The 7,963-nt window shown below is 40.1% G+C and overlaps 1 protein-coding gene across 1 annotated transcript in view; it reads left to right on the top strand.

Annotated features, from left to right (window-relative positions):
* The window catches only part of plekha6 (pleckstrin homology domain containing, family A member 6), a 103,850-nt gene that overhangs the window by 13,883 nt on the left and 82,004 nt on the right, over positions 1-7,963 (top strand). Inside the window, exon 2 of the mRNA XM_008302846.1 lies at positions 3,335-3,418. The gene's annotated coding sequence lies outside the window, so the exon portion shown is untranslated. The remainder of the gene's footprint in view (positions 1-3,334; positions 3,419-7,963) is intronic.

Genomic DNA, 7,963 nt, shown 5'->3' with positions numbered 1-7,963 from the left:
AGGTGAAGAGCTTACTAGAGGTCTTCTATGAACAGTGCCTTGGGATGACATATGTTGCAACTAAAGTTGAATTTTTTTCTAGCAAAACAAATTCTGCCATCTCTGATATTAACCAGTCAGTGGCCAACAGTTTTTTTTGTTTGTTTGTTTGTTTTTTCTGCTGTTTTCTGTTGCATTAAGTTAGGCACAGCTATTGGAGCCAGAGCCAATATATAGTAGCTGTGGATATCAGTTATCACAGACCTTATTCCATACAGTCTGGCAGCTTGGACCATATGCCTTGGACTAATTGCAATTAATATTCCGGCTCTTGTGATTTAAAAATTGTCTGTCTTTTAAACGGCAATCTCAAATCATCTCTAACTGCAATATTCACAAATATATGTGATATGTGTTATATAGCATAGTTATGACTAATTGATCTCAGCAGTCGTTGCTGTTTCCATATTTAACAGTTTTGTTTTGTTTTTTTAATTCTGTCTCATTCAATTTGAGTAATGGTTTATTAGATGACAGATTAGTGTTTTTCATATTGGCTGCTCAAGGCTATTCTCCATACACTTCAAGTCTGTCCCAGAATTAGTTTCACTTTCTATCAAAGTCATTGTGACCTTTTTGCTACATATTTGTCTCCATTTCCTCTGTGTTCTGTGTAACACACTCTACACACTTAATGTTGAAACTCACTGGAACTGCCTTGTTTATCTTTAACATCTGGTGACATGTTGGTGAGTTGTGTTCACTGAGCAGCGGGAGAGTTGTGCTTTTTTTTACAGACCACTTGTCGTTAGTCAATCAGAAGCCTGCAGCTGACCTGTTTGTCCAACCAGAAGCAGTGGCTGCATTTCACTGTAGACTCCTCTGCAAAAGACACATTTATAGATGATCCCTGAGCAGCCAGTCATGCCCTGCCAGACAGTCTCTCTCACACACAGACACATGCATACATGTTGTGGGAATTCAGGATAAGCCGAACATATTCACAATCACTGGTTTTAAAATTGTTCCATGACATAGACAACATATCTTTATCTGTCTTGTGGACAAACTGAACTGAATCACCTCCTGAAATGACCTGTGCTGACTTAAACTCATTCACTGAGTCAATAATTAATTTGCAGCGACCTGTAGCAGCTCAGACTGCAAGTTCAAGAGTAAAGCCAAACTGTACAGTTAAAAAGATTTTAAAAACAAAATCAAACAAAAATGAAAACGCCTGTTTTTAGCTCCGATATTTAATGAGGATACTTCTAAAATATCTGGGTTGGTGACCGATGGGTCATGAAGAACATGTACTGCTCAGCCATGTAGTGGGTAGAATACACAGATGAAGATGTGGTCATGAACTTAACAATTTGGTTAAATTCATTTTTTTTTAAACTATTTTTTCTGGCCTTTTTGCCATTATTAGTTAGGACAGTGAGAGAGTGAGACAGGAAAGTGGGGAGGACCTGCAGCAAACTGTCGTGAGTTGGAGCTGAACTCACGACCGTTGCGTCAGAGAACTACTGCCCCTGTTCACAGGTCACCCGCTCAACCAGGTGAGCTGTAGGGACGCCCTGGTTAAAGTAATCGTTTGAACCAATCTTTTTTTTTTTTGATCTAATGAGATTGAGATTCAGGGCAGAGCTGCACTGTTTCTTTCACTGGTCTTAAGAAACCAGTGAAAGCCAGAAGATCCCCAGTTCATGACGCCTGGGATCTTTCTGTGTGGAGTCTCCATGTTCTCCCTGTGTAGCGTGGGTTCTCTCCGGGTTCTCTGGCTTCCTCCTGCAGACCAAAAACATATTGAGGTTCTTTGGTGATTCTAAATTGTCTGTAGGTGTGAATGTGAGTGTGCTTGGTTGTCTGTCTCTAAGTGTAGCCCTGTGATAGACTGGTGACCTGTCCAGGGTGTTCCCTGCCTTCATCCTGAGTCAGCTGGGATAGACTCCAGCCCCCCATGACCTCAGTGAGGATTAAGCAGTGTATAGAAAATGGATGGATGGATGGATAATATCGGGGCATTATGGCAACATATTCTAAATGCAAATTAATTGTATGTGAACATCATTTTTTGGGTTGGATTCAACACACAATCTGTTGTGATTGTTTCAGACACTGTTTGATGATTCAGATAATTGTCCATTTACTGTTTTGGCTGTTTATCAAATGTCATATTGTCACCAACTGCAAACAAAAGACTTGTTTGGAAAAACCAAGTGTAACTTAAAACCTTCAAGTGTTTTTAAAAAAAAAAAAAAAAACTCAATTCCCGTTTTTTTTTTTTCTTTGGTCATTCTGATGTCTACTGTACATGCACAAAATGCTGCTCTTAGTCATTTGTGATAGAGAAGCAGATGCAACACGTGACACAAGCCAGCTTACACACAAATACACACACAAGCAAGGCACAAGAGAGCCATAGGATCCAGAGCTGCAACACATAAGACTGAAGCCCCAAAGGAGCTGAGAATTCTGAATGCGGTAAAAGGAAATGAAGTGAGGACTGTGAGCTGATGCAAGCAGACAGCTTGCAGTGCAGTTGTGTTTTGATAAGCTAGTGCATCAGCATACTTAGAGATGTCATCACTAACTGGACAGTTTGGTGAGCTGATCAAACAAGAGCAATTTCTACTCCTGTCTTATTTCTTAACGATTGTCAGACGGCTCTATATGACTTTAACTTTATACTTTTTGGAGTTTCATAATTTTACAATCACGATTCGACTTTGACAGTTTGATTGTTTGACACAGTTGCAAGAGGAGCCAGTCCTGAAAATACATTACAAATCATTTGTATCTGAAGCACTTAAAGATGATTTTCTTTACAGAGGAATGTTTTTTAATAGCTTTGTAAATCCCTTGTTAGACTTATAGGCATCCACAACCTGTCTTTTTGTTTGTTTGTTTGTTGTTGTTGTTGTTTTTCGTGAAGGCTTTAAAAAGATTTTAGCAGAATCCTACCACACACTTCAGTAGTAAAGACAACACAAAGTTAAATGCCAGAGGTTTGAATGAGAGTAATGTCTGGAGATGTTGTTAAATAGAAGTTGATGGGGCAAAAAGGACATGTTCATCATGAACTGATGACTGAAATGGCAGATGAAGCTGTCAACTTGGGAGTGTAGTTGTACATAATAAACAATCTTTTTTCTTGTTGGTGATCCAAATCAAAAATGAAAACATTTTACTGACATCCTGTGGTGTCATCTTGAATTACCTTCTCTTAAAGGTGTTCATCTTATTGGGCTGTGATGTGCAAAAGGGTCCAGTTCGGGGACCAAACCTCAGACCTTGTGGTTAACTTATTATGATCCATTGTATGGTAACCTATGCCTTCTTTGTTTTTCAGTCAACATGACCCCAGTGGACCAGCTGGACCAACAGTAAACCCAATCCAGCTGGAAGAGCCTACACCAGTACACTTTGATCTGCAGTAAGTGACCTTTAACCAGAACCAGAACCTACCAGCAGTAATACATGTCAGCCACATTTATTCACACCTACCACTGCTAATTCAACAGTTCAGCAAATCCTCTGTTTACTCTGCAAACAGGGAATAGTTTCTAAATTTAAAAAAAACAAAACAAACAAAAAACAAACAATGCTAGTGTAAAAAACTGGCTCATTTTCTATTCTGCAAAGCACCTTATAGCATTAAAGCCAAATATATTGTTTGCAAATATGTAGTTTGTCATAGTAAGTAAAGCAAGAACTGCAGAAGACATTTTAGGCAGGATGGTAAACCGTAACACAGATTTAAAGGGGCTTAAAGGTTTAAAAACAACAACAACAACAACAACAAAAGACTGAAATATTTTAATTATGACAATGAAGATGAAGATGATGATTTTAACCCAAAATAAGAAACTTCAGTGAGATTCTCATTTAGAGTCAATAGCTTAATGAAGTCAAGTACATACTGACATCAATATAATACACTCATGTACAATTTAATACATTATGCTTCTTATGATCAAATATATGATTTAATTGTGGCATCCGCACAGATTTACATGACATTCACTAGAGTTAAGAAAATAGAAGACAAGTAGTTGGGCTGCACCCTCTTATTCATAGAGTATTACTCTCTGTCAGTTGACTCCCCACAGTCCCACTAGAGAGCAGGAAGTACAAGTTTAGCGTCACTGTCTTCCTTTCTCCAGACATTGGGATTGAACACTGCTGCTGTTAATGTACAGCCAAAAAAGAGACCATTACCGTTACTATGGTTACATTTATTTATTTATTTATTTTAGTTTTGTGCTTCTGCTGGCAGCATTTATTCATTTTAAATAGTGTTTCTCACATGGAGAATACAGAATAATTTAACATTCAACAGTTTATTTCAGTTTTATTTGGATGGCGCCAAATCACAACATAAGTCTTTGGCAACAGTAAAAAGAAAAAAACACTCCCACTTAACAGGAAGAAACTTCCAGCAGAATGAGGCTAAGGGAGGGCAGTCATCTTACTTGAGGGTAAGGGGACAGAGCAGGGATTCTTTGTTTCTCTACTGTGACAGCAAAGACAATGCACAAACTTTCAGTAGCTTTATGCTCATTGAGGAACATTACACTGACCAAGGCAACATATTAGCCCTTGCAGTGTTTCTGGTTTCTAGGACTGCACCCACATGTGGTACTTCTCTCACACATCAGGAGAGACTAATTTCCCGCTACAAACCAAGAGGTGTGCGGCATCTTTCTTCAAACAGGCGTGTATTCAAGCTGTAGGTGTGCTAACCTCACTTAATCAAGTCCAGTAATCAAGTCATGTTAACACAGCTGTCTATCAAGAGATTTTAGAGCCCTTCATGCTTCCATCGGCTAACAAGCTTTATGGAGATGCCAGTTTCCTTTCCCAGCAGGACTTAGCATCTGCCCACAGAGCAAGTGTCAGCTGACCATTGCAGGTCCCTGAAATTGATATTGGTTAATTCAGTGGCACACGTTGGCACTGAAGAGACGGAGGCAATCTTAAATGCAGGAACATGAACAGTAGAGGTGACAGTGGCCCTTTCAAATACAGGAACAGACAAGGTTCTGGCAACCCTCTCATATGTAGAAAGAGGAAGAGATGAAAAGTCAGCCAGGATACATAACAGGTCGACCAGAATCTCCCCAGTGCTCAGCTGTGGGACATCTACTGACATTGGTGGCGCGAGAGAGCGGCAGGATCTGGGAGCTCGGGAGAGGTGCAGTCTGGGAGCTGGGGAGCGGGCGGCCGATGCTGACAGGAACCACGCTTCCTTCTGGAAGTGTTTCCAGTAGGTGGCTCCTGGGGATCTTGGGCGACAAAATCAGATGGGAAACTGGCTGTTTTAGTGGGAAAATTGACTGGAACCTAACTTTACAGAGGCTTGCTGATTCTGGAGCTGACTGGAGATTATCAAACTGGTGGCTGGGTGACTCTGGAGCTGGCAAGACTTTCGGAGTCTGGGGGCTGTCCAGTCCTAGTGCTAAGTCAGATTATCTGAGCCACCTGTGGCGCTTGCTGGAGGATGGTTGACTCAGCTAAACTAGGTTTGAGGTGTGTGGGAGGAATCCAGCATGGTCCACATGTTAATCTTAAGCTTGTCCATTTCAGACAAAAGTGCAGCCACACCAGGATCTCTAGTATCAGATAGTGATGGTTCTCAGCTTGCCCATAATGTCTGTGCGGCCATTATTACAAAAAACAAAAATGTCCACTGCTGCTCTCACCTCAATAAGATCCTCTGATGAGTAGATAGTGTTTGCTGGGTCTATATTTTGTGGTCAGCTAGCAGGATCCAGGGCTCTCAGCAACAGACCCAAATACAGGCACGTTGTGGAAAAGACTAAACTTTTTTTAAAGACTCTAAAAACTGAAAAAGTGTGTGAACTGTGGAATCAGAGCTAAGTTTACATGTGACCATAGAGATGTTGACAGATGCAAAATGCCATATTGCCACCCCTGCGGTTGTCCTCTGTTGTAGCCACAGAGAGGGATGCAAAACCTGTCAGGTTTTACAAAGAGATCAATGTGTTCATGAAAAGACGGTCTCCAGGTTTAATAGAGTAATACTGTGTTAATCAGATTGCTGTGCCAAAAGATTATAGATCTGCGGTGTTGTGCCTTGCACATGATGCTAGTTTGTATGTCATGTGCTGCGTAATTTCTTTTGGACAGGATTAAAAGCTGATGTACTGAACTACTGCCCCTCCTGCCACACATGTCAAATTGGGGGAAAACCCAATAATTCTGTTCTGTCGGCCTCCTTGCATTCCCTTCCAGGACCAACCCTAACCTTAATACTAACAAAATACAGAAATGACTACTTGTTAACCATAAGGTGTGCTGCTATGAAACATCCGAATCCCCCTACGCATCCTGAAAGACAGAACAGTGGTGACCAGATTGTTTTCCAACCTTGTATAGTAAGGGTTAGATGTTTGATGTTTTGTCTTAAGCACGGCATTTTGATATATTTTGGAGGTATTTGAAAGCACTGTCAATACCCTAAGTCCCAAGGTGCTCTAGAACAATGCCATCAAACTTTAAATGTTAAGAAAGTGTTGCCTTAAGTCTGGTTAGTGGGACAATGGGATGGGGTCTTCCTCTTTTGTTGTTTTCCATGAGAGAAANCGGCCTCAACAGAAGTTTTAAAACCATTTCTATGTAGCTTTGGCTGTTTGGTTTGGCTCACGGCCTTACTGGAAAACAAATCCTCCCAAGTTGCAATTCTCTTGCAGACTGCATCAGGTTGTCTTCCAGAATTTCCCTGTCCTTTGCTGCATTTGTTTTACTGCCTAACCACACAAGCCCTTCAGGATCTGCTGCCAAGAAGCTTTCCCACATTTAGCCTGATGGACAAAAAGCTCAATTTTGGCCTCATCAGACCAAAGAACGTTCTTCCACTTGACTTCAGAGTCTCATACATGTGTTCTGGCAAACTCTGGTTGAGATTTGTAGAAGCTATTTTAACAGTTTCTTTCTCTTTGCCCCTCTCCCACAAAGCTTTGATGGGTAAAGAACAGGCAACAGTTGCTGCATGTACACTCTCTCCTATCTCAGCCACTGAAACTCATAAGAGTAACAGGTGTCTTGCTTCCCTCACTAGTCTCCTCCTTGCATGGTCACTCAAGGCCATTCAGAATTAAGTGAGTCACTTTGTTCTGCAGGCAGGTGGAATGATAGAAAATGTATTTTTTATATTTTGTTTTTAATTTATTGATGTCACTTTGCAGAAATCTGTTTCTACTGACATGTTTTGTTTTTTTTTTGTAAATTCTTGTCAAAAAAGTCAAATTCAATTGATAATGATCCAATGTTTAAAAACAACAAAAGGTGAAAAATTCCAAGGGAGGTTTTAATTTGCCACTATTTTAATTAACTATCCATTCTTTCCAGTATCTAACAGTCAGAGTCTGTGTCCACAATTATCTGTAACTTTCCAAAACCAGTGATTCAACATTCACATCCTCATTGCTGTGACTAGCCAGCTGCATACTGATGAGAGAAAGGCTGGTCATTGTACTTTGTAGTTGCTGCGGCTGCTCTGATAACAAAGACTTGTCTTGAGGTGTGGTACATGCTGTAGATGGATCCTGGCACTCTTAAGAAACCCCATAATTTTCGTTATTGAAAAATACACAGTTTTTGCATTGCTGGCAAATCAATACATTTCGAGCAACTTATATACGTTTTGAAACATTACTTTATACGTTTCCCTTACTATGTCAGGTGCAAGTTTTGTGAAAAAGCTTTCATCAGTCACAAAGGTGAGGCCTTCAATAAACACTTTTAAAATAAATCATCAAAAGGAACCTGCAGGTAGAGTTTCCTTTAACTTGAAGAATGGTAGAAAAAAACATTTGAATGATCAGTTTCCTTTTAAAAGAAGAATCTTTAAAGTTTTTTTGTTTCTTTCACTGGTCTTGAGAAACTTAAATTAACTGCAGTTAGCTGTAGTAAGGTGAAGAGCTTACCAGAGGTCTTCTATGAACAGTGCCTTGGG

Source organism: Stegastes partitus, unplaced genomic scaffold (genome assembly GCF_000690725.1).
Source record: "Stegastes partitus isolate 25-593 unplaced genomic scaffold, Stegastes_partitus-1.0.2 Scaffold1895, whole genome shotgun sequence".
Taxonomy (NCBI): Eukaryota; Metazoa; Chordata; class Actinopteri; family Pomacentridae; genus Stegastes; species Stegastes partitus.
Note: the sequence above shows the minus strand (reverse complement) of the source record. Positions and strands in the feature narration are given on the sequence as shown.